Source organism: Portunus trituberculatus, chromosome 40 (genome assembly GCF_017591435.1).
Source record: "Portunus trituberculatus isolate SZX2019 chromosome 40, ASM1759143v1, whole genome shotgun sequence".
Lineage (NCBI taxonomy): Eukaryota > Metazoa > Arthropoda > Malacostraca > Decapoda > Portunidae > Portunus > Portunus trituberculatus.
Genome location: NC_059294.1, coordinates 19,942,475 through 19,969,974, shown reverse-complemented (window position 1 = coordinate 19,969,974; position 27,500 = coordinate 19,942,475). Strand labels below are relative to the sequence as shown.

The 27,500-nt window shown below is 42.3% G+C and overlaps 1 protein-coding gene and 1 non-coding gene across 2 annotated transcripts in view; one reads left to right on the top strand and one right to left on the bottom strand.

Annotated features, from left to right (window-relative positions):
• Positions 1 to 27,500, bottom strand: part of LOC123516056 — a 170,199-nt gene that overhangs the window by 99,508 nt on the left and 43,191 nt on the right. The window lies entirely within an intron of this gene.
• On the top strand, positions 19,207 to 19,280 carry Trnaa-cgc. The gene has a single exon. It is a non-coding gene; the product is annotated as a tRNA-Ala (tRNA).

Below are 27,500 nucleotides of genomic sequence, written 5' to 3'. Positions count from 1 at the left end.
TCCTGAGATAACAAGGAGAGAGAGAGAGAGAGAGAGAGAGAGAGAGAGAGAGAGAGAGAGAGAGAGAGAGAGAGAGAGAGAGAGAGAGAGAGAGAGAGAGAGAGAGAGAGAGAGAGAGAGAGAGAGAGAGAGAGAGAGAGAGAGAGAGAGAGAGAGAGAGAGAGAGAGAGAGAGACCAAGCACGGAAGGAAAACCAGAAAAGAGAAGAAAGAAATAAAGCGAAAGACACCACAAAACAAACACACACTCCCATGGCTCCCCAGACGCTGCCACAAGACGCTCCATGAAATCCTAATTAACCCTCAAGCCTCCGCGGGATGCAGCCAACTCGTCCCCGACACGATCAAGCCATTCCGGATCACCGCATGAGACCGCCCAACCTCCTCCTCCTTCCGAAGCAAAAGTGCGAGAACCAACTTGCCCCGGACCAACGCAAAGGGAGAAGGGCCGTGATCCGAAGCTCTCTCAGGGTTTGTGGAGGGAGCGCCGCGCCTGGTTCCTGGAGGAGAGATAAGAGGAGGCCAGGAGAAGAGGAGGGAAGACATCTTAATCTTGCGGGAGGGAGATAAGGCTCCTGAGAAGGCGGTGGAGGAGGGAACGTGAAATGGAGAGGTGGACGAACTCTAGAGAATTATGTGAATGAGGAGTGTGTGTGTGTGTGTGTGTGTGTGTGTGTGTGTGTGTGTGTGTGTGTGTGTGTGTGTGTGTGTGTGTGTGTGTGTGTGTGTGTGTGTGTGTGTGTGTGTGTGTGTGTGTGTGTGTGTGTGTGTGTGTGTGTGTGTGATTTATTGATAAGTAAATCTCTCTCTCTCTCTCTCTCTCTCTCTCTCTCTCTCTCTCTCTCTCTCTCTCTCTTATTGTTGCAGCAAAAGCCAGAATCTACAACACACGGCAATGGTGAGAAGAGGAGCCACATTTTAACCTTCACTTCACTTTTGGTTATGGTCTGGCTGACTGGCCCTCCCTGTCTGTCTTGACCCGCATGTTTATACCCTTTTGTTCGATCTGTTTATCTTTTCAGTTTCTCTACTTTTATTTGTCTGTCTCTTCCCATCATTCCGTTTTCAAGTGTGTCGTACCTTTTTGCATTAAGTAAAGTCTATCTAGATATGCATTTTTTTCTGCTACCAGCGACTACGCGACATCAATAGCATGGTGAGGCTCCTCGTGTGCTCTACCTTTGCTACAAATGCTCGGCTAACCTGCAGGATGGAATGAATTCTGATTTGATTAAAAAAAAAAAAAAAAAAAAAAAACCTTCCATCTGACCATACAAACTTTTCCATTTAGTGGGATACGTTTTCATTTGAAGGGTTCCCTGGATCGGGGCTCTCAATTTACCAGCCAACCTCTTCAGCCAGAACCAGTTTACCACAACTCAGCAAAACCCAGAGATCTGTCAAACTCCAGCCATCTTGAATCTTATCTCTACTATTCTGTATTATTCTGGTTTAAGTAAGGCTAAACATTGGTGTCAGAAGGTAATCAAAGATAAACATTCGCTGGTGGTTATATTTAGCAACTGATGAGTGTTGAAATCTTTAGTTAGGAGGTTAAATGAGCGGTATTAGGGTGAGGAATGTTCATTGTGTGACTGGAGCTTCTTTTACTTCGAGTATACTTTCATTAGTGATGGCAAAGGGTCCACATGGGTAAACTGAGACGGATGGTGATGTTACAAGAAAAAACAGCGCGATACTGAAGAAAACACGTGAAATAAACGGTGGGTTCTTTTTTCTTATGACATCAATGGTTCCTGAAAAGCAAATCGGGATGTTTGGTTATATTAGAAATTAGACATTTACTGAAAAGACATAAAGAAAAAAAAAATGTTTGGGATGAACAGTCGTAGGTTACATGGTGGCGGATTCCTTGAGTGTCGGTACTTGAAGCTGGCTTACGTACTGTAGGTCAAACGGCCTCTCCCATTCTTATCATCCTCAAATATTATTGTCTCTATTTTCTTTCCCTGGCTACTGTTGAATCCGTACATTAAGGGCACAAAAAAGATAAAGCTCCAGGGAACGTACAATATGAAAACTAATAACGATGACTGGAAGAGGACATTTTTATTATCTCTTTTTTTATTTTTGCATTGATTCGTGAGCTGCATGCAATAAAACGTGGCTCGGTTATTGATACATTCCTCTGCATTCCACGATGTATTAATTGACGATCGACATTTGGGGGAGCAGAGTAAGTCCTCACCTGCAGCAGCGCCATAACGTAATACGCTCACACCTCAATTATTGCCAGTAAATATATGAGAATGTAGACCTATATTAATTAATGGTGCTGACATGAACTTGAAGCTGCACGCGATCAGAAACAGACCACCTTTAATGGACGGAAAGGTCTCTCTCTCTCTCTCTCTCTCTCTCTCTCTCTCTCTCTCTCTCTCTCTCTCTCTCTCTCTCTCTCTCTCTCTCTCTCTCTCTCTCTCATATGCAGTTCTTCAGTTTTCTCTTTCTCTCTCCTCTTTTAATCTTTTTTTTTCTTTCTCTACATCACTTTCTCCCCGCATCATGTCTTCCTCCATAATGCATCTGGTCTTTCCTCTTTCCTTCACATCTTCCACCACAAACTGGCGACCGCTCTCTTTTATTCCTTCCTCCTCCTCCTCCTCTTCTTCTTCTTCTTCTTCTTCTTCTTCTTCTTCTTCTTCTTCTTCTTTAACTTTCTTGCACCTTTATTCTTTCTGTCTGTCAGTCTGTTTGTCTTTGTTGCTCCTTCTGTCTCTTCGTGTCTCCGTCTGTGAAGATCTGTTGGTTTACCTCATTCTGTCTGTTTTGAGTATATCTGTTTAGCTATTTGTCTGTCTGTCTATCTGTCTGTCTGTCTGTCTGTCTGTCTGTCTGTCTGTCTCTCTCTCTCTCTCTCTCTCTCTCTCTCTCTCTCTCTCTCTCACTCCACTTCTCACTGTTTCAAGAATTGGTTGCGGAAACGAGAAAAAGTTAGGAGAAAAGAAGTCTATTATAAAGATCAATCTTGAAGTCAAATATTTTTATTTCCTTCCTCCCCTTCCCTCCCTCTCTGCTCCCCAGCGCCCTTTTTTTCCCCGTCCTTAATCAGAGTAATTAGCGAGGGGCTGCCGGGTCACGTGACACTAATTGAACTAATCACGGGCAAAGTTTCCCTGCTGGAGCAATTGTTATCTCGGGTTCTGCTACAAAGTTTCCCCTTCTTCCTTTCTTCTCCTTTCTCCTCCCCCTGTCCTCCTCCTCCTCCTCCTCCTCTTCTTTCTCCTCCTCCTCTTCCTCCTCCTCCTCCTCCTCCTCCTCCTCCTCCTCCTCCTCTTTCTCCTCGGTCTCCTTTTTTTTCAACACCCTTTCAAGTATTGTTTCTCTCCCCTGCACGTTCTTTTTTTTATCTCTTTTCTCGTTCTCCCTTTCTTCCTCCTTTATTTTATCTTCCTCTTCCCTCTCCCGACTGATATAGCTCCTTATACTTGTATATGCCTTTTGTTAAACATCAACAACAAAAAGAACAACAACAATAACAACTATTACTTCAACTTCTACTACTACTACTACTACTACTACTACTACTACTACTACTACTACTACTACTACTACTACTACTACTACTACTACTACTACTACTACTACTACTACTACTACTACTACTACTACTACTACTACTACTACTACTACTACTACTACTACTACTACTACTACTACTGCTACTACTACTGCTGCTGCTGCTACTGTTGCTAGAGGTAACTTTTTCTATTGATGCTTAAGATGAAAAGGAAAATGATGATGATAATGATAATGAAAATAAAAATAATAAATAATAACAATAAAATAATAAAATAATAAAATAATAATAATGATAATAATAATAATAATAATAATAATAATAATAATAATAATAATAATACAATTAACAATAATAATAATAATAATAATAATAATAATAATAATAATAGCAATAATAATAATAATAAAAATAATATTGACGATGATGATAATGGTAACGATACTACTACTACTACTACTACTACTACTACCACTAAAGATAATGATAAAAATGACGATTATGACAATATTTTACTTGTAAGAGGGATTCAGTCAGAGGCTAACACAGGCACTCCTACCACACGCCAACACATCTCACCCAAAAAATAAATAAATAAATAAATATATAAAAATAAATAAATAAATAAAAAATGAAGGTACCAGACTTTACAGAGAAAACTCCAAAAAGAAAAGAAAAAAAAGAAAGAAAACACCCAGGATTACATTGAGAGGCGTATTGAAACCTCCGTCTTGAAACAGTTTTAGTCCCAGGGTGGAGGAAACACAAAAGCACACAGGGAGTTGCAGAGTTAATCAATAGAAGGAAGGAAAGAATGCGACTACTGGTTAACCTTTTACATTTAGGAAGCTGGACGGAACAGAGGTGAGAGAAACGTGTAGCGCAGCGAGGACATGGAAAGAAAGATACTTGCATACACAGTTAATGAGATCAGATGAACAGCCACCACGAAGAAGAAGAAGAAGAAGAAGAAGAAGAAGAAGAAGAAGAAGAAGAAGAAGAAGAAGAAGAAGAAGAAAATAAAAGAAGAGAAAGAGAGAAGAAAGAGAGAAGAAGAAGAAGAAGAAGAAGAAGAAGAAGAAGAAGAAGAAGAAGAAGAAGAAGAAGAAGAAGAAGAAGAAGAAGAAGAAGAAGAAGAAGAAGAAGAAGAAGAAGAAGAAGATGGAAAAGGAGAAGAAAGAGAGAAAATAAAGAGAAAAGAAAGAGAGAAAAGAAAGAGAAGAAGAAGAAGAAGAAGAAGAAGAAGAAGAAGAAGAAGAAGAAGAAGAAGAAGAAGAAGAAGAAGAAAAGAAAGAAAGAAAAAGAAAAAAAAAAAAAGGACAGGGGAAAGGAGGAATAGGAGAAGAACAACAACAACAACAACAACAACAAGATCAAGAAGAAGAAGAAGAACAACAACAAATACAGCAACAATAACAGCAACAAATACAACAACAACAACAACAACAACAACAACAACAATAATAATAACCCAGTATGAGTGTTTTTCTGGCAAAAGTTTAAAAAATATTATGAAAGCAAAATGGTAAGGACAGACAAAAAAAAAAAATAAATAAATAACAATCACGCTATGAATATGAGGCAAATGGAGGAGAAAAGACAAGAGAGATAAAAACACACACACACACACACACACACACACACACACACACACACACACACACACACAAAGACGAAGTAGCAAAGGCGAGGAAAAGCAGAGTGGATAAAATAAACATAACTGAGAAAAAAAAAAAAAACAAGAGAAAAACACAAATAAAAGCTGCAAAGTAAAAGCAAAACAACAAAGTGTGCACAAAGAAAACTTGAGGGAAAAAAAACACACACCAAAACAGAAGAAATTCAAAACGATATCATGGAAAAGAAAGTGAGAAAACTCGGGGAAATTACGCAGAACAAAGGAAGAAGAAGAAAATGGAGAGAGGAGAGTTCCAACTTCACGAAATGAGCGAAGATAGCGGAAGGGTGTATTAATGAAGAAGAAGAAGAGGAGAAGAAGAAGAAGAAGAAGAAGAAGAAGAAGAAGAGGAAGAAAAAGAGAAGATAAGAGAAAAGAAGAGAGTACCCTTAAAAGATATCATAAAGAAGAAACAAAACAGCCAAACAGAATAACATTACTCTCTCTCTCTCTCTCTCTCTCTCTCTCTCTCGCTCTCTCTCTTGTTCTTAACGCCTCTATTTCTCTCTCTCTCTCCCTCCCTCCCTCCCTCCCTCTCACACTCTCCCTCCTTTATCTTCTACCCCTCCCTGCCTCCCTCCCATCCTCCTTCCCTGTCACTAAATCTCCCTCCTTCGCCAACAGCTGGAAATAAAATCAACATATGCCAACTCTGCTGAAGTGCATCTCGGCCTCGCTTCAATATGGCGCCGGAATCTCCATATCAAAGCTGGAGGACTGAGAAGGCCTTATTTTTTCCCCTCTCCTGCTTCGTCTTTCTTTACTTTCGAGAGAGAGAGAGAGAGAGAGAGAGAGAGAGAGAGAGAGAGAGAGAGAGAGAGAGAGAGAGAGAGAGAGAGTGTGTTCGGCGCCCTTTGAACTCCTTAAAGGAATGTGTTGACTTCTTCTTCTTCCTCTTCTTCCTTTAGGCTTTGACACAAACCAATTATTCTCATTACTTTATTCATTTTCTTATCTTTTTTTTTCTTAAGGTTCTTTTTATCCATGTTTTTTTTATTCCAGTTCTAAAATATTTCTTCCCTCCTGGAGAATATTCACTGCTTTGGTCTTTGAAAAGAAACCAAATTCTTGAAAAATGTCGAAGTTTCCTGATGGCGAAATATCCTCTCTCTCTCTCTCTCTCTCTCTCTCTCTCTCTCTCTCTCTCTCTCTCTCTCTCTCTCCCATTATCATATCTAAACACAAGAGAAGTGCAAGAGATGTCTTTATTTTCTTCACTTGTCCCTGAGTCCATTATTAAGTGGAGGAGGAGGAGAAGGAGGAGGAGGAGGAGGAGGAGAGAAACCTGGGCGTTGAATGAAATCTTGCATTGAAGGGAGAGCATCAGAAAGTTAACAGTGGAAGGAAGACATATAGAGGAAGAGGAGGAGGAGGAGGAAGAGAAGGATGGGGATATAAAAACGAACAGAAAGACAGGACAAGCAGCTTGACATCTGCTGGTGGCGCTGTCTTGGTGTGGGAGTGTTGTGATGCATCCCAAAAGTGGAGGACACAACTAATGGAAAAGTTAGTTTTAGTTACCACTGAGTTGTTGACTGAAATCTTCACTTTGATAGCGTTAACCTGATCGTCTCCTGAGAAGATAATTACTATCTCACGAATCTAGCTTAAATTTGGTTTTTAGTCTAAAGGTGCTTAAATATATATAAAGAAAATTGTGTGTGTGTGTGTGTGTGTGTGTGTGTGTGTGTGTGTGTGTGTGTGTGTGTGTGTGTGTGTGTGTGTGTGTACCAATATTTCATTATTTCAAGATATACCTACATAAATCACTAAATGAACGAATGGAATTTATAAGGACCATGGCCGCTTCGTCGCACTGCATCCTCGACGCAGTGTGACCGGCAACCTTGCAGTCCTGTAAAAGAAATAACAGAAGTCACCCAGTATTCCACTTCCCCATCAGCTCCACGGACGTCTTCATCTTTATTGTGTGATACAGCCACCGACGAGTGGCCATCTACTTTCAGTTTCTGCCAGATCAGCGTCAGCGGCCTGGGACTGCGAGCGGTCTCGAGAGTCAAGGGTCCAGAACAACACTTCATCTTATCCAGCAGATCACCAAGCGTGGGGTGAAGGACCCTCTTCCTGGTGACCTGCTTGGTCCAACCTTCACCTTCAGAGGCAAGGCGTTCTCCAGCCTCTCCAGTTCTGCCGCCCTCAGATGATTCAGCATATCTTTTGCCACCATTCACTGACTGGCTCTTCCCACTCGTCTCCATTGGGGGTTAAATGCAACTAGGAGGCGTTTCTTGAGCCAGAGAGGAACATCGCCTCTGAGTAACATTCATTCACAGGCGGGTCGGCCATTCATCAAGGATCGTGGTTAAAACAAACAGCGAGTAGAGAACTTTGAGATTACCAGTACATGAGAATTTCATTCGTTGTTATATCTATATTATTTCGCATCATTCGGAAAATATTCATACTCTCGATATACGCAAGGAACAGAGTTTTATTCATATGGCAAATAGATTTACTAAGCCGATAGACGATCAGATAACCGAGAATGAGTTTGGTGGCAAAGCAAAGGTACCCACACAAATAACAAGATAGTATGTTACAATAAATTAAGATATGGGTCTAACACCAGCAGTATTGTAAACGTAACATTATCTTTGATGAGATGAATCTTGTTCTACTTACAGTATACATCGCATTCGTTACCTACAGGTACTGCAGTAATAATAAACAGAACAAGCGAGAAACATCAAGATCTTAAATCTAACAGGTAAAGAACATACTTCTCGTCATGAGAATCACCATAAACTACTCCAACACCTTCAGGAGAAAGTGTTGGTGGGAGGGAGACAGCCGGTAAAGACAAAGAAGAAGAGAGGACCAACTGAACTAATCACCATTTAAACCCCGAATGTTTCTTCCTTCGTCTTCGTCAGCAAGTAAACAGAGACAACGGGACTCTAAAGCTTTCATCACACGTAGGTAAGAGCCAGCACCACGATTCCCTTTGGAGGATACTGAGTACATACACATCTTTTTCCCTCTCCTCTTTTCCAGCCTTCTCTCACTCCAGGCTTTTGAAGAGTGGTTCTCTCCTGGGACAAGTTGAGGCGATGGATATGTGTGAGGGAGATGAGTATGACAATGATGGTTATAAGGAAGACTGAAGATAGGTGTTGATTGGAAGTGTGTGATTAGACAACTCTACTGCAGCCTTTGCCGACCTGCTCATATTGGGAAACATTAATTCTGAATTATAGTTTTCTCTAACAATATATTGCGTCTACAAATCAGTGGCGTTGACGTGTGTGTGTGTGTGTGTGTGTGTGTGTGTGTGTGTGTGTGTGTGTGTGTGTGTGTGTGTGTGTGTGTGTGTGTGTGTGTGTGTTTGTGTATATGTGTGTGTGCGCGCGCGCGCGAATGTGCGATTTCAGACTAAGGGATTGGATGGGTACCGGCCGCAGAAGTCAACAGGGGGTTAGGTAAGTGGCTGGCCTTAATCAAGTTGACCTGCGTGAGGCGACAAAGGAGCACAGGTGAGGCGTGCCCTTGTGGAGAGCCTCCCTTTGTGGCGCTGTGGCTGCCAGGCCTCGGGTGCAGCACAGACAGAGAAACGCTGAAACACTGTAATGCACGTACTGTGTTTGTTTATTTGTCTGTGTGTGTGTGTGTGTGTGTGTGTGTGTGTGTGTGTGTGTGTGTGTGTGTGTGTGTGTGTGTGTGTGTGTGTGTGTGTGTGTGTGTGTGTGTGTGTGTGTGTGTGTGTGTGTGTGTGTGTGTGTGTGTGTGTGTGTGTGTGTTTTGGTAACGGCTCAAGATAACTTATCATATTCAATTGTTAAACGAAAATCTACAAACAAAGTGGGTATTTACCGTTTCGATCAATGTTTCATATTTTGGGAAAGTATATTGAGCACATGTGTCATTAGTTACATAATGCAAAGCAACACAGTGAAAAATCAGAGAAAAATGACAATGCAATGAGTAAATGAATACAGATTCATCACACTTCAATTTTTCACAAAAAGTTCGGCCACAACGCATTTGGCCTCTGGATGACGAAATAAGATTAAATTGCCTATTCATAAATGATTGCTCTGTCCCTCTCCCCCCTCCCGCGACTACCGCCACCACACCCCAGCCCCGCCCCGCACAGCCATGGCCCTCCATCACCATCACCACCACCAAACCACTCTCCCCACAACTATTTTTCATCAACCTGCCAAAACTATTACCAGATTTACACCGATATCAACAGCAACACAAAATATCATCTACTACTACTACTACTACTACTACTACTTTTACTACTTCTACTACTGCTGATTCTGCTGCTACTTCAGCTGCTGCTGGTGATGCCTCTGTTGCTATTACAACCACAAAAAAAAAAAAAAACAGCAATTACCAGCACCACCACCACTATTATCATTACTACTACTACTACTACTACTACTACTACTACTACTACTACAACAACTACTACTACTACTACTACTACTACTACTACTACTACTACTACTACTACTACTACCACTACTTCTACTACTACTACCAAAACTACTACTATCAGCGTTGATGTTGCCATTGCCACAATAATTATTATAACACTGATACTTCGCTGCCAAAGAAAAGTCATTACAACCCTCAACATTTTCACTACCACAACTACTACCATCACCGCCACACCACTCCTCACCGATTCCAAGGACAGGCTATCTCTGGAAAGGTTCAAATCGCCAATGAGAACAAGGTTTACAGTCAATTGGTCCCCAAGCGATTGGTACTCAGGTCATCTGGTCCACAAGTCAATTGTAACTCTAGTAGACAGTTGATCACCAAATCAGTTGATACCCAAGACAGTTGAGACTCGAGACAACTGGTCCCCAAACAAAACTGACACTCAAGACAGTTGGTCCCCAAACTTATCGAGTACCTTTGTTCATGCTAGCTCAGTGAGTCAGTGTACTTACGTGTACTTACATGCCCAAAGAAGTGAGAGAGAGAGAGAGAGAGAGAGAGAGAGAGAGAGAGAGAGAGAGAGAGAGAGAGAGAGAGAGAGAGAGAGAGAGAGAGAGAGAGAGAGAGAGAGAGAGAGAGAGAGAGAGAGAGAGAGAGAGAGAGAGAGAGAGAGAGAGAGAGAGAGAGATACCCAGGACAACTGGTCCCCAAACCAGTTGAGACTCATGGCAATTGTTCCCCAAACTTACTGAGAACCTTTGCTTACTCTCGCTCAGTGAGTCAGTGTACTTACATATCCAAAGACGTGTGTGTGTGTGTGTGTGTGTGTGTGTGTGTGTGTGTGTGTGTGTGTGTGTGTGTGTGTGTGTGTGTGTGTGTGTGTGTGAGAGAGAGAGAGAGAGAGAGAGAGAGAGAGAGAGAGAGAGAGAGAGAGAGAGAGAGAGAGAGAGAGAGAGAGAGAGAGAGAGAGAGAGAGAGAGAGTTTAATATTAACAATAACAATGATGATAATGATGATAACAATAACGACAATAATGGTAATGATAATAATAGTAATGATAATAATAATGATAATGATACTACTACTACTACTACTACTACTACTACTACTACTACTACTAAAAATAAAAATAAAAATAATAAAAATAATAATGAATATTTGAGGCTCTCAAGATGGAAGTGGCTGGGACATGTGTATAAAAGATATGAACTGGTGCGTGGTACACCGGAATGGGTGGCACCTGGAAGAAGAGGTAGAGGAAGGCCAAGAGAGACGTGGCTGAGGACAATGAAACGAGAAGAGGGTGATGTGGTTCTCAAGGGAGATCTTGAGGAGATAACTCAAGATATTATGTGGTGGCGAGAGTTAATTGAGGACCTATGCGTCCCCGAGGGTGCCACAGGATATGACTGATTGATTGATTGATTGATTGATTGATTGAATAATAATAATAATAATAATAATAATAATAATAATAATAATAATAATAATAATAATAATAATAATAATAATAATAATAATAATAATAATAATAACAATAGTAATGATAATGTTAATAGTAGTAGTAGTAGTAGTAGTAGTAGTAGTAGTAGTAGTAGTAGTAGTAGTAGTGGTAATAGTAACAATAATGATGATGATGATAATAACAATAATAATGATAATAATAATAATAATAATAATAATAATAATAATAATAATAATAATAATAATAATAATAATAATAATAATAATAATATTATTATTATTATTATTATTATTATTATTATTATTTATTATTATTATTATTATTATTATTATTATTATTACTACTACTACTACTACTACTACTACTACTACTACTACTGCTAGTACTACTACTATTATTATTATTATTATTATTATTATTATCATTATTACTATTATTATTATTATTTTTATTATTATTATTATTATTATCATCATTATCATTATTATTATTAAAAGAGAGAGAGAGAGAGAGAGAGAGAGAGAGAGAGAGAGAGAGAGAGAGAGAAGAGGATGGATAAAGTGTAGTCTAATGAGATGACAGTCTTGCCTATTTGGGGCAGAAGGCTTCAAGCTGTGAAATATTGTGTTAATCCCCTGTCACTGGGTCCACCACCATCACCGCCTTTTGTTACATGTAAACTCTACTATGCAAGATAATTTCATTGCTTTCAATAGTATAATTTCAATGCTGAAAGGGAAATAAATGGAGAAGGAGGAGGAGGAGGAAGAAGTGTATGACTACAGAGAATGCTATACTTACAACGTGAACACACACACACACACACACACACACACACACACACACACACACACACACACACACACACACACACACACACACACACACACACACACACACACACGTGACAGGGTATCACAGTGGTTATATAAGTGTTGGTGAGATCACGGGAAACATACTCAGCCAGTGATCTCAGATGTAAGCTCGAATTACTTGCTTATATGTGAACACTCACTTGGCTTTTGAAAATTAGGAGCAAGTTACTTAGACACTTGATTTGCCTCTCAACTTGTCTCGTGTACACGTGTGTCACGTCAGCTTGAATCTAGGATATATGTTCTAGGTAACATGTCTTCCTTCCAACCTGTCGTGGTGACATAACAAACAATCTCTCTCTCTCTCTCTCTCTCTCTCTCTCTCTCTATATATATATATATATATATATATATATATATATATATATATATATATATATATATATATATATATATATATATATATATACATAATTCCTTTTTCTCCTGCTCCTCCTCCTCATTATCTTCCTTCTCCTGTCATACTTTCCCGCCTCCTCTTCGCATATATTTTTTTTCGTCTTTATATAGCTAGAGAAATAATCAGTTATTCGGTTACTTTGCCTTCTATAATTATTCAAGTTTATACACGTCAAACTGGCCATCATAATATAAGATATGTTTAATATTATAGCGCAAACACACACACACACACACACACACACACACACACACACACACACACACACACACCGCGTAGTGTAGTGGTTAGCACCCTCGACTCACAATCGAGAGGGCTGGGTTCGAGTCCCGGTGTGGCGAGGCAAATGGGCAAGCCTCTTAATGTATGGCCCCTGTTCACCTAGCAGTAAATAGGTACGGGATGTAACTCGAGGGGTTGTGGCCTCGCTTTCCCGGTGTGTGGAGTGTGTTGTGGTCTCAGTCCTACCCGAAGATCGGTCTATGAGCTCTGAGCTCGCTCCGTAATGGGAAAACTGGCTGGGTGACCAGGAGGAGACCGAGGTGAATTACACATATACACACACACACACACACACACACACACACACACACACACACACACACACACACACTGTTGTGTAGTGGTTTGCGCGCTGGGCCCACACTCTCAAGGATGAATATAGGACTGTGTGTGTGTGTTCCTATTTTCCTTTCTGTTTTATTTGTTTGTTCTTCGTTGTGTCCTTTTTTTTTCATTCACGTAGCAAGTATAGAATTCTCTGTAGTCTTTCACTTCTTCCTCCTCCTCCTCCTTCTCCATTTATTTCCTTTTTACCATTGGAGTTTTACTATTGAAAGCAATGAAATGATCTTGCATAGTAGAGTTTACATGTGACAAAAGGTGGTGGTTGTGGTGGCGGTGATGGTGGTGGACCCAGTGACAGGGGGATTAACGAAATACTTCGCACCTTCAGGTCTTGAAGCCTTTCGCCGCCCTGACTTAAGGTAGAAATGGGCGAGACTGTCATCTCATGGGACAACACTATATCCCCCCCCTCTCTCTCTCTCTCTAATAATAATAATAATAATAATAGCAATGACGATAATAAATTATTATTTCTAATAATTTATTATTATTATTATTATTATTATTATTATTATCATCATCATCATTTTCGTAACATTATTAACAATTATCAATATTGATTCTCTCTCTCTCTCTCTCTCTCTCTCTCTCTCTCTCTCTCTCTCTCTCTCTCTCTCTCTAGACAGATAGATAGTTTTATTGACCACAACATACATTAACTTAAGATCACAATAATTTTGGGTCCAGATCATAATCTTGAACTACTTAAATCACAAAAGATTTAACTTTGTTACCAAAGAAAAAAGTTACACTAAGGTAATATATAAACAGAAAAAAAAGAACAATGGAAACATATCCATCAAAGATATAAAACACATCTCTCTCTCTCTCTCTCTCTCTCTCTCTCTCTCTCTCTCTCTCTCTCTCTCTCTCTCTCTCTCTCTCTCTCTCACACACACACACACATGTCTTTGGATATGTAAGTAGACTGACTCACTGAGCGAGAATATTTGGGGACCAATTGTCTTGAGTCTCAACTGGTTTGAGGAACAGTTGTCCTGGAACCCTCCATCCCTCCCTCCCTCCCTCCCTCCCTCCCTCTCTCTCTCTCTCTCTCTCTCTCTCTCTCTCTCTCTCTCTCTCTCACTTCTTTGGGTATGTAAGTACAAGTAAGTACACTGACTCACTGAGCGAGAATGAACAAAAGGTACTCAGTAAGTTTGGGGACCAAACTTACTTGAGTCTCAATTGGTTTGGGGACCAGTTGTCTCGGGTCTCAACTGTCTTTGGTCTCAACTGACTTGATGATCAACGGTTTAGAGTCACAATTGACTTGTGGACCAGATGACCTAAGTACCAATCGTTTGAGGACCAATTGAAAGCTATGCACTTTTTATTTTTTTTTTTATCTACACCATGTGGGCTTTTCACGGGAATTTCTGGGCTAAAGGGGATAGTTTTTCGGGATACCTCCTATCTCAAAGCCCACCCGCTAGGAAACCGTTGCCCCAAGTGAGGAAGCCCAACCTACGCTCTGACTGTGGACAGGATTCTAACCCGTGCGCTTGGAGACCTCTTGGACCCCAAAGCACGCATGGTTCCACTGCACCACGGCGGATCTTTCTTCTATTCTCTCCCGGACTTGGCGGCTGGCGGCAATCACTCTCTACTGACGGAGCTTCGTGATGAAAGACGCCCTGCAACAAATAATCTGCGGCTGTGTCTGTCGAAAGCCGCATGAAAGCCCGAGAGCCCCTCATTGTGCTTGCATCTAATGAGCATGATTGGGCTTCTCGAATATAGTTTACATGCAACAACTGAGTATTTGCATAATTGAACAATGTAGATAATCTCCGTAAACTGATTGAAATAGATTTACGAAAGCCAGCCAAAATCACGTACTAAATTGATGGGTTGTGTCACGACCAATGGATCATCTACGTACGTCGCTGTTACTGTGTCTTCTTTCGTCTGGAGTCCTCTTTGTTGTGTGGGCGTATGCTTATCGTTAAATGCACTGTGTTGTTGCAGTAATATAGTGTAGCTCTTTGTTTTCTTTCAGTGTTATCCTGTATTGTATTACTGACTGATAAGACTTCTAACCTTCGAAATGAAGTATTACATCGTTTTCCTGGAGTTTCATCAGACCTCAGCAGGAGATCGTATCACTGGCAAAATAAATGATGTAAAGAGATCCAATATGAATGTTCTTCTTATTTCATCCTTGTTCCTCTCTCTCTCTCTCTCTCTCTCTTCTATAACAACCTCTCCCTACTCTCTACTCCACTCCACTCCCAATCTCTCTCTCTTCCGCCTAATACCATTTTTCCCCTTCACTCTACCTTTCCTCCTGATATACTCGATTTAATCTTTCATCCATTATTTACTCACTCCCTCACGTCGTCCACCCCACATCGGATCTATTTTTGGCTCACAATTCACTGCCAAATCTTTCCCTTCATTCTCCATCCATTTCAATGCTCTCTCTTTCCTCCTTCCTCCCGCTTCTATTTCCCTCCTCCTCGTTCTCTTCCTCCCTCCCTCCCCCTTCTACTTCATCGTCCCAACGTAGCTGCCACGACACCCCTCCCACTCATCACTCTCCCATGCAGTGTGTTCTCTCACGCACCAGCGCACTCACCCTCCTTCCTTCTCCCTCTCCATTCCTCTTCCGCTCCTTGCTACAGCCTCCCTCCCTCTTTCCTCCTTTTCTTCCCACGCTCTCGCTGTTCTTGTCTCGTTCACGAAAACTACTCACAAATGCTGTCAAATACTTGCTTGCTCGCACTAACTACCTTCATCTTACATGTTCGACGTGTACAGCCTCCACCCCCCACTTCTCTCTCTCTCTCTCTCTCTCTCTCTCTCTCTCTCTCTCTCTCTCTCTCTCTCTCTCTCTCTCTCTCTCTCTCTCTCTCTCTCTCTCTCTCTCTCTCTCTCTCTCTCTCTCTCTCTCCCCAAATGGCCAGGTAACAAAGACACCAGAATATCGTGTAGGAAATTTAATACTTATGCATGAAAGAAATATTTAAGAGGATATGTTCCGTAAAAAACAAGCGTCAAGGCAGAAATTTCCAAGGAACTTAGGTGTGCAAGATGAGACCTAGTGCACTAATTAAATATTGAAACTAAAAGAAAAATCTAATAATAACTTTAAAAGATTCAGAGGACGAGGAATATAAAAATAGTTCAGGATGACGAATATTCAGGGAAGGAAAGAACAGAGAAAGGAAGAGAAAAGGAAAGAAGGAGAGTAAGAAAGTAAAAAAGAAGAGAAGAGAAAGAAAAATGAAAAGGAAAGGAAAGAGAAAGGATAAAAATATAAGGGAGTGGAGAGAAAAGTAAAACAGTGGAAAAGGAAAACTATAGAAAAAGGGAAATGAATGAGGGAAAAAAGAAAAAAAAGTAAAGAAAAGGCAAAAAAAGACCTGAAAAAAACATCTAGTCGTATAATTTGAAAGTGAAAAAAAAAGAAATAAAAAAAAAAAGTAAACGATTCATTGATGGAACGACGGCAAGGCAAGGCAAGACAAGGTAAGGCAAGGCAAGACAGGGAAGGCGAAGCAGGGCAGGGCAGGGAAGGCAAGAGAAGCAACGGGAAGGAGGGAGGGAGGGAGCGTAGATGAAGGTGGAGGAGACATCTGTCGACTCAAAGACCAATTACAACTTTGAAAACTCTCCCTCCTCGGTGAAGCGGCCGAGAGGTAATGAGTAGGGGTTCCTCTCACTCTTTCTCTCTATCTCTCCCTCTCCCAGTTCTCTCCTATCTGTCTTTCTCCATCCTACATCCGTCCTCCTCCTCCTCCTCCTCCTCCTCCTCCTCCTCCTCCTCCTCCTCCTCCTCCTCCTCCTCCTCCTCCCTCCAGTTAAATCCTCCCTCGTCTTCTTCAACCCCTACTCCCTTTTGACTGTCTTCTCTCTCTCTCTCTCTCTCTCTCTCTCTCTCTCTCTCTCTCTCTCTCTCTCTCTCTCTCTCTCTCTCTCACTCTCTCACACACACACACACACACACACACACACACACACACACACACACACGTCAAAGGAATGTCTATGGATACGATCAAAGAGACGAAGAAGTTGGAGAGAGAGAGAGAGAGAGAGAGAGAGAGAGAGAGAGAGAGAGAGAGAGAGAGAGAGAGAGAGAGAGAGAGAGAGAGAGAGAGAGAGAGAGAGAGAGAGAGAATCACAATGACACACACACACACACACACACACACGATGCTCCACAGGTGACGCACTCTCATCTTTGTTAACCTTTGCCAATGTCCGGCTCCAACAAAGAAATACCTGACGAGGAGCCATTCTTTGTGTTCGTTATTTGTATTAAAGAGGGGAGCTTGCGTCCGTCCTCCGCGCCACTGCTAGTCAATAAATACTCAGTCAGTGTATGGATGTGATTCCTGTCAGGGGGGGAAAGAGATTCACCGAGAAATAATGTGATACCTTAATATCTTAATACAGCATTGAAACACTTGGATATTATTAATTTAAGCACAGGTGTTTTCTACAAGTCTACTCAGTCAACGTAAAGATGTGTTTCTTGTCCAGGAGATGAGATTTACCGATAAATATTATAATACTTTAATCTTAATGTCTTATTGTAATAATTTGTCTTTATTAACTGAAAAATAAAGACTTTCTGTATTAGTCTAGGAGAATACAATTAACGTTTCAATGTGTTGTTAATAAAAGAATATTTTCACTCGCTCACTGGCCGACTCGCTCTTCCCTACTCTCGGGTGATGTGTTGAACTTCTAATGTTGTTTTGGTAAAGTTTTCAGAAATAGTAATAGTATAACACACCAGTTGCACCTTTGTCACCAGTGCGGCGTGCCACTTTGATGCAACTAACGCCAAAGAGTGCCACGTTCATTTGCGGTATCATGTGAGCTGCAGAGGATTGGATGCTTGTCTCAAGTGCAGCGGCAGGAGTGGGGCTTAAATGCAGGGATTCGCTTCAATACATGTCGATGCATTGCTGAGTAAGGGAAAAGTTGAAGTCCTCATGTTACAGTTACGAATGAAACAAACATTTAACATTACCAGAGCGAGCAAACCTTACAACAAGGAACGTTTGCTATCACCTCCAGCCCTTTCATACATACGTGTTATTTACTTATTTGCAATGATGCTCGTTATTAAATACCATATTGTCTCCTTAGAAGTGAAGAAGAAAACAGTTGATGTCTCTGGATTTTGCGCATTAAATCACTTTTTTTTTTTTCTTTAAACTGCACCAGTTGTGATTCAATAAAACATGCCTGTTTTCTCAATATGTTTGTCGGTTTAAAACAACTACTCTTTTTTTTTTATTTATACTCTCTCTCTCTCTCTCTCTCTCTCTCTCTCTCTCTCTCTCTCTCTCTCTCTCTCTCTCTCAACCTTATAACAATAATCAAAACATTTAAGACAAAATCATGAAGCTACAGTAGCAGAGTATTACCATCACAGTACAACAGCTTCTACAGGCACCAAACAGAGACGGAACAGGGGACAGCTCAGCACTTATAATATACACACCGCCAGTGGTCTGATACGCTCCTACCAACTGACCAGCACTATGAGTTAAGTTACAGCTGAAACCGGCACTCCTAAAGTTAATTGGGTTAGCGAGGGGCTGTATCAAGTGTGTTTTCAAAGTTACAGTGCCGGGAGCAGCAGTGCATGACGTCCAGTAGAGTATAATGAGCTGAGATTCATGAACTCACTTTCCTCTCCTGGGTGTCGAGCGGGGGACAAACGAACGAACAAGGGCTTTGTCTCTGATTAGTGCAAGGATAAATTACACACACACACACACACACACACACACACACACACACACACACACACACACACACACACACACACACACACACACACACAGAAACAGACAGACAGACAGACAGACAGACAGACAGACACACACACACACACACACACACACACACACACACACACACACACACACACACACACACACACACACACACACACACAGACAGACAGACAGACAGACAGACAGACAGACAGACAGACACACACACACACACACACACACACACACACACACACACACACACACAGACAGACAGACAGACAGACAGACAGACAGACAGACAGACAGACAGACAGACAGACAGACAGACACACACACACACACACACACACACACACACACACACACACACACACACACACACACACACAGACAGACAGACAGACAGACAGACAGACAGACAGACAGACAGACACACACACACACACAGACACACACACCACGCCCGGTAGCTCAGTGGTTAGAGCGCTGGCTTCGCAAGCCAGAGGACCGCGGTTCGATTCCCCGGCCGGGTGGAGATATTTGGGTGTGTCTCCTTTCACGTGTAGCCCCTGTTCACCTAGCAGTGAGTAGGTACGGGATGTAAATCGAGGAGTTGTGACCTTGTTGTCCCGGTGTGTGGTGTGCCTGGTCTCAGGCCTATCCGAAGATCGGAAATAATGAGCTCTGAGCTCGTTCCGTAGGGTAACGTCTGGCTGTCTCGTCAGAGACTGCAGCAGATCAAACAGTGAAACACACACACACACACACACACACACACACACACACACACACACACAGCTGTAAAAACCCCCCAGACATTCATCATATCCACTCCATACCTTTAATGAATAAAAATGAAACATGACAAACAGAAACGAATGAAAAAAAAAAAACACATCTATCCATCACTCACCTATCTATACCTATCTATTCATCTATCTATCTGTCTATCTATCAACCTTACCCCACGTATATATCCAATGCGTGTTTCCGGGTACTGATAAGATCACGTCAAGTTTCCCTAGAGCTTGTCAGATTAAATTTTGCTCCAATGCAGACCGTGTTATTTCGCTATGCACACACACTTCAGGACGAAAATGCTCGGAATTACATTAAACGACAAAGACCAGACATAAAGACACCCCCTGTATCCATGAACCTCTGACTAATACATGTATCTATTCTTTTTCTTTTTCAATCACTCAAGAAAACTTCCAAACATTTTCCAGCCCGGAGCATGAATAAAGAAGTCATCCATAAAAATTGAAAAGAAAACGAATAAATGTAATAGGACTCCAGGACCTCCATCGCCACGCGTCTTATGCTATTTCCTTTTGAAAACATATCGTTTGCCATTATTTTTTTACATTTCCTCGGTTCTCATCTCGATGCGCCTCAGGCTTCTTGTTATTCCTCCTCCTGCACCTAAGAGGAGGAGGAAGAGGAGGAGGAGGAGGAGGAGGAGGAGGAGGAGGAGGAGGAGGAGGAGGAGGAGGAGGAGACTGCAAGGAAAGAGCTACTTCACCAGTCCTACCATCGCAACGTGTCTCCTCCTCCTCCTCCTCCTCCTCCTCCTCCTCCTCCTCCTCCTCCTCCTCCTCCTCCTCCTCCTCCTCCTCCTCCTCCTCCTCCTCTTCTTCCTCTTCCTCTTCCTCCTACTCCTCCCCCTCCGCAGCTGCCAGTCTTCCCACACGTCAGTTTGTTTAAAGCTCTTTTGCCTCGCCTCCAGAACCCTGATGATGGGGTGACAGGGAGGGGCCGCACTCCTACCCATCCCTCCCTCTACCCATCCTCCTCTTCTTCCTCCTCGGCAAAGTTTCTCCTCTCTCCCTACTGTTCTAAAGTTCTCCTCCTTGTAATCCTCCCGATGTGTACTCCCGCTCTTGTAGGATTGGTGTTCCTGCTTTTTATCTCAAGTTATCGCAGTCTCCTTCTCCTTCTCCTCCTTTCCTGTCGTCACCGCACATCTCCCTCCATCTATAATCACTCCTGACGCCTCAAAAGCCTCCTCCAACCCTACACGAAGCCTCCCTTAACTTCCGTAACTCTCGTGGAATATGTGAAGCCTCTACTCAACATAAATGGAGTTTGCCTTACATAGCTACATAATAAGGGAACCTCTCTCTCTCTACTCCATGAGAACACGTATGTCAAGTCTTTCTGTAACTCCTCGAAGCTTTCCTCAACTTTCCTTAGGCTTCTGCAACTTTCCAGAGCTTTTCCCAGGACTTGTGCGGCAAAATGTGTCCTTCGTGACTCTCTGAAGCCTTCTACAGTGCTGGAAATCGCTTGAGTGTCAGTAGTTTTCATAAATTTTGTTGAAGCTTCCAAGGTATCTGTTACAGTTTTCTTCCCAGCGTGCTCTTCCTGAAAAATTCCTGCCGAGTACGTTGAGGCTTTTGTCAACGTGTCCCTCCCTGCTGAGTGGTGTTCCTGAAGCCTTCATGAAGCCTCTTGTCCTTTGATCTCCCATGAAAATGTATACTTGAGTTTCACAGTCCAGAGCAGTGAATAAAATCTGCTGCTCTTCCTACGCCTGTTTCTCTTTCAGGATTTGCTTTCTACTTCTTCTTAGTCTCGCCTCCTTCTTCACTTTCTTCTTTTCTCCTTTCTCTCCTTCATCTTCTATTTCTTCTTTATCCATTTCATCATTTTTTCATCATGATTTTTCTTTGATCTTATTATTTTTCCTCATATTATTCTTTTCCTTTCTTGTTTGTTTCTCCTCCGGCTCCTCCTCCTCCTCACACTCTTGTCCTTGGCCTTGTTTATCTCCCCTTTCTTTTTTCGCTTCGTTTAGATCTTGTTTTTCTTGTTATCCCTCTTCTTCTTCTGCATCTTCTACCACTACTCCTACCAACACCACTCCTCCTCCTCCTCCTCCTCCTCCTCCTCCTCCTCCTCCTCCTCCTCCTCCTCCTCCTCCTCCTCCTCCTCCTCCTCTTCCTTCACTTCCCCCAACCAGTAGGACACACTTACCTTTAATGTTTCAGGAAGGTGGCTCCTCCCTCCCTAATGCTTCCCCTCACTAATTCATCATGCAGCCCTTCCTTCCCTCCCTCTCCCTCTCCCTCTCCCTCTCCCTCTCTATCTCTCTCTCATTCTTTCCTCATTTTTACCATTCGCTTTGATGTCTATTTTTTTTTCTTTTTTGCTTTTTTTCTGGTGTCTTTCTTGCTTCTCTCTCTCTCTCTCTCTCTCTCTCTCTCTCTCTCTCTCTCTCTCTCTCTCTCTCTCACACTATATCACCTTCAAAACTGCATCTTTTCCGCTACGTTTCTCCTTCCCCTTAATTCCGTCTTCTCTTCTCCTCACACCTACCTTTCCCATTACTTCTTACTCGCCTTCCTCCACCTCTTCTTTCCTTCCTTTTGTTTCCCATCACTGCAGCCTCTCTCTCTCTCTCTCTCTCTCTCTCTCTCTCTCTCTCTCTCTCTCTCTCTCTCTGATATCTTCTTGGTCTTTTTATTATGTTCGTTCTCCTTTCATCCTTTCCATTATTTCATCCCACTCTTTTTTATCTCTTCCATTTTTCTCATTTATTCCCTTAACATGCATTAATTCCACTACTCTATACTCTATTACTTTTCCTTCCATTCTCTTCCCATCACTGCAGTTCATTCCTTCACTTCTAATCTCCCCAAACATTATTCTCACCTTTAAACACACTCATTCTATTATTTTTCATTCCTTTTTCCCCTTCCCTTCCTTCTGCATCTGTCACTGCTGTCTATCTCTCCCATCACTGCAGTATCCACCTCTCTTATTCTCTTCATTCCCTTCCTTAAACACACCCATGCCATTTTTACTATATATCCTCTCCACCTTTCTTTCCTCCCCTACCCCTCAATGCTCTGTGTGTCTCTCTTTCCTCTCTCTCCCTTCCCTTCCAGCCCTCCCCACCCTTCCCTCCTTCCTTCCGTGAAATATCATGTTACCTTCAAATCCATTTACTCCCTCGAAGGCTGTGTGTGTGTCCCTTTCTTTCTACCGTTCCCTCTATCCACTATTTAAGGGTCGTATTATGGTGGGTCTTGCCTCATCAATCTACTCTTGTCTCTCCATTATGGATTATGTATATATGAAAAGCGGGGAGGGGCAACGGCTAGGGGGATGAGAGAGAGGACTAAGAATGAGAAAGAGAGGGAGAGGGAGGGATGGACGGAGGGAGGGACGTGATAAGAGATAAAATAAAGGAAGGAGAAAGGGTGAAAATAGCAGATGTTAGTGCTCATAAAATATTTCTCTTCATAAATACTGGCTGTTCTGGTGACGAGGAAAAGGGGAGAGAAAAATAGAAATAAAAACCAGATAAAGATGTTACAAAGTAGCTGTTAGGGAGGGTAAAAAAAAAAAAGATGTATTAAAAGAAGGAAAAAAGGAAAAAAGGAAAGAAATAAAACGATAGAATGAAGAAAAAAAAAATATGAATAAGAAGAAATGTAATGAGGGTAAAAATCATAAAACAATAGTGAGAGAAGAAGAGAAAGGTACACACAAAAAGTAGAAAATATAAGAAAAAAAAAAACTAGTGAAAAAAATAAATGTTGTAGAAAAGAAGTCTGAAGCAATATACAGTAAGAAGGAAGGATAAAGGAGGAAAAGAAGTGTGAGCAAAAGAAACGATGGAAGAAAAAAAAATAAATAAACAAATCAATAAGAAAAATAAGAAAGGGAAGAGATAAAGAGATAAGATAAACAGTTTCATAAGTAACAATAATAATAATAATAATAATAATAATAATAATAATAATAATAATAATAATAATAAGAAGAAGAAGAAGAAGAAGAAGAAGAAATGACAATAATGACCTAACAGAGAGAGAGAGAGAGAGAGAGAGAGAGAGAGAGAGAGAGAGAGAGAGAGAGAGAGAGAGAGAGAGAGAGAGAGAGAGAGTGGGGGAGGGTACACAAGGAGGGGAGATAATGATAGGCCCGAAACTTAATATCCAAAGCGTGGTAAATACCCTCCCCAAGAGACACGCCCCATGTTTCCCCACTCTCCCCTCTCCGTCTCCATCAGTGCCTCTCGTATTATATTTTCTCCCCCCCTCCCGTCCTTCTGTCCTATCTAAATCCTCATCCTCATCCCCATCTTCGTCCTAGACTTGCCTTCGCTATTTTTTTCCTCAGTTTTCTCAATATCTTCCAATCACGATCAACAGCTCCATCCAATTCTCCTCTTCCTCTTCTTCCTCCTCCCCCTTCGTCCATGTCACCTGTGCATATACTACGATTGACTCTCCCTCCTTCTCTCTTTCTCCTCCTCCTCTTCCTCCTCCATTCTATTTTTTACGTTGTCAACCACTTCAATATAAGAACAGATTTTTTTTTACCTATGGAACTACGAACACCTGTGTGTGTGTGTGTGTGTGACATAGAGAGAGAGAGAGAGAGAGAGAGAGAGAGAGAGAGAGAGAGAGAGAGAGAGAGAGAGAGAGAGAGAGAGAGAGAGAGAGAGAGAGAGAGAGAGAGAGAGAGAGAGAGAGAGAGAGAGATCTTCTCCAGCTACTGCCAGGAGTCAAGGCCTATGCTGATGACTGCACCCTCTCCTATACCTATCCACGCCAGGACAGTGGGCGGGCTGCTGAGGCCATCAATCAGCAGCTACGAGTGATAAAGGAGTGGGGTGCTCGCTGGCAAGTGACATTCGCGCCGGAGAAGACACAGGCAATGGTTGTCTCTCGGTCCCCAGCCGCCATGGCAGCAATGGCAGGAAAGTTGTCTTTTGGCGCTGCTGCTCTCCCACTCCAAGATGACGTCAAGATACTTGGAGTGGAGGTGGATCGAGGGCTGAGGTTTGACAGCCATGTCAAATCCATTGCCAAGAAAGCCTCTCACAGGATCTCCGCTCTCAGAAGGATCGCCAGTTTCCTCGACAGGAAGGGAGACTGCTGCTGTACAAGGCACAGGTGCGGCCCCACCTTGAGTACGCAGCTCTCTCCTGGATGTCCTGTGCCGCCACACACAGAAGGAGACTGGACAGCATCCAACGCCGCGCCATACGGCTAGTAGATGCTGCAATACCACCTCACCCAGAGCCTGAGCGTCCTCTTGATTCACTGGAACACCGCAGAGATGTGGCGGCGATCGTAGTGTTCCATAAGGCACAGGTGCAAAGAGTGCCACATCTGGCAGGGCTGCGTCATCCTCTGAGAGTCACCGCACGGAGCACGAGAACGGTGCTCAATGGTGGTGACGCCGTAGAGGTGCCGCGATCCCACGGGTGTCAGCATCAACGCACCTTCGCAGGACGCGTCTCCAGGATGTGGAACTTGTTCACGGCCGCGGTGCCTCACGTCCAGGAGATGAACACACACAGTGTCAAACTGATGGCACATAAGTGGAGACAGACACTGCCAACTCCTCTGACACTCTTTGTGACGTGACACTCAGTGTAGTGCAGTGCGTGAATAGTGCTAGTGAAGTGAAAAGAACAGTGCTCCATCTTGTATATTATCTATTTTTAAGTCTTGTAAATATTGTAGAGAAATAGATTGTAGTACCCTTAGAATAGGTAGCACACGACAGTGCGCCTTTGGGTACATGTTCTTCTGTATAAATTATGTTTAAATAAAAAAAAAAAAAAGAGAGAGAGAGAGAGAGAGAGAGAGAGAGAGAGAGAGAGAGAGAGAGAGAGAGAGAGAGAGAGTGAGTGTGTGTGAGAGAGAGAGAGTGTGTGTGTGTGTGTGTGAAAGAAAGAATAGAGAGAGAAAGAGAGAGAGAGAGAGAGAGAGAGAGAGAGAGAGAGAGAGAGAGAGAGAGAGAGAGAGAGAGAGAGAGAGAGAGAGAGAGAGAGAGAGAGAGAGAGAGAGAGAGAGAGAGAGAGAGAGAGAGAGAGAGAGAGAGAGAGAGAGAGAGAGAGAGAGAGAGAGAGAGAGAGAGAGAGAGAGAGAGAGAGAGAGAGAGAGAGAGAGAGAGAGAGAGAGAGAGAGAATGGGAAAAAAATGCCTCTCCCTTTTCTCCTTTTCCCCCTTTGCTATCTATTCTCCTTTATCTGGTAATCGTTATCTCTCTCTTCTCCCTTTCTCCCGCGCCTGTGGTGTGGCCTCTGGGGATGGGAGAGAGAGAGAGAGAGAGAGAGAGAGAGAGAGAGAGAGAGAGAGAGAGAGAGAGAGAGAGAGAGAGAGAGAGAGAGAGAGAGAGAGAGAGAGAGAGAGAGAGAGAGAGAGAGAGAGAGAGAGAGAGAGAGAGAGAGAAGAGAGAGAAAGTGTAAAGAATGGAAAGCTGAGAGCTGAGGGAGGAGAGGAAAACTGTAAACTATAACTGAGGGACAGAGAAGGAGGAAGGAGGAAGGAGGAAGAGAGGAGAGAGAGGAGAGAGAGAGAGAGAGAGAGAGAGAGAGAGAGAGAGAGAGAGAGAGAGAGAGAGAGAGAGAGAGAGAGAGAGAGAGAGAGAGAGAGGAAAGACCATTATTCCTTTTCCTGTTATATTCCTTTCCTTCTCACCCACAAAGGCTTCAAACAGTGTCCAAAATGCAGTAATATCTTATGCAATGCTTTTTTTTTATTTCGTAGAGAGAGAGAGAGAGAGAGAGAGAGAGAGAGAGAGAGAGAGAGAGAGAGAGAGAGAGAGAGAGAGAGAGTTACTTGTTTTAATATTCTGTAATGTTGCATCTTTAGTATTTTCTTTAGACGTCCGCAAAAAGAAGAAATCTGCTTTATTCCACCACAAACATCAAAGGATAGTGTTGTTGATGCCTCTATTACATTTACGTAAACCTTCATAATTTGTACACGACCTCCTTTAAATCAGCTTCCTCTTGACCAGCGAAGCAATGAATGAGAAAACAAAAACTGACTTATTTCACATTCACTGCGTTGATGTGATATTGAAAACGAAAAATACTTAATGACAAGTAGTATTTTTAGCCTCTTGTTTATTCTATCAATAATTCCATAACGTATTCGTGTATAAAATCTTCCTCTCGTCCTCTCAGTTTGCAAATATCGCCATAACATATCCCGGTACACAACCTATAGCTTCTGGTCCTGTCCGCACAATCAAGGGATACATAACGTAGCAATACATGCAGAGATGACTTCAATGGGAGGTTGATTTTTCCTGCGCTTCCTCTACTCTTTTTATTTCCTGAATCTGAACGCTCTCTCTCTCTCTCTCCCCTTCACCCACCCTCCATGCGCTTCCTCCCACTCCGCCTTCCTCCCTCAAAACACGCCGCGGTTTTCCTCTCCCACCCACCCACCACCAAGCCTCATTTTTACTCCCCTTCCCTCCATCCCTCCCTCAATTCTCCCTCCCAGCAAGCCTCTCAGTTTTTCTCTCTCCCTCTCTCTCTCCCTCAATGTGTTTATCGCACCAGATGGAGTCACTGATAATGAAAGATGATCCATATTTTTGTCTTCTTTTTTTCCAAGGATATATTTTTTTTTCAAGATCTGCCTCTTTCGTGATTTAAAGTTCTCTTTTTTTTTTCTCTCTCCAAAGCTTCTAAATTGTGTGCCTGTCTACCTGTCCTTCATCCACTGCTGGCCTTTCTTTGCCTGTTCTTTCTCGCTGTATTCATGTCTTCCTCCATCCTAAAAGTCTGTACATGTGTCTGCTTCAATGGAAAAATCTAACTTGTCTGCATCACTTTGCCTGGATTCGTGTTATTTTTTTTTCTCTCCATTTTTTTTTTTTTTCGTTCTTTTCTCTGCGGCTTTTGTTCCATGTTCCCCTCCCGCCGCCGCCGCCGCCGCCACCGCCACCGTTGCTCTCTCTCCGCGGCACACGAGTTTCAAGAAATATGGA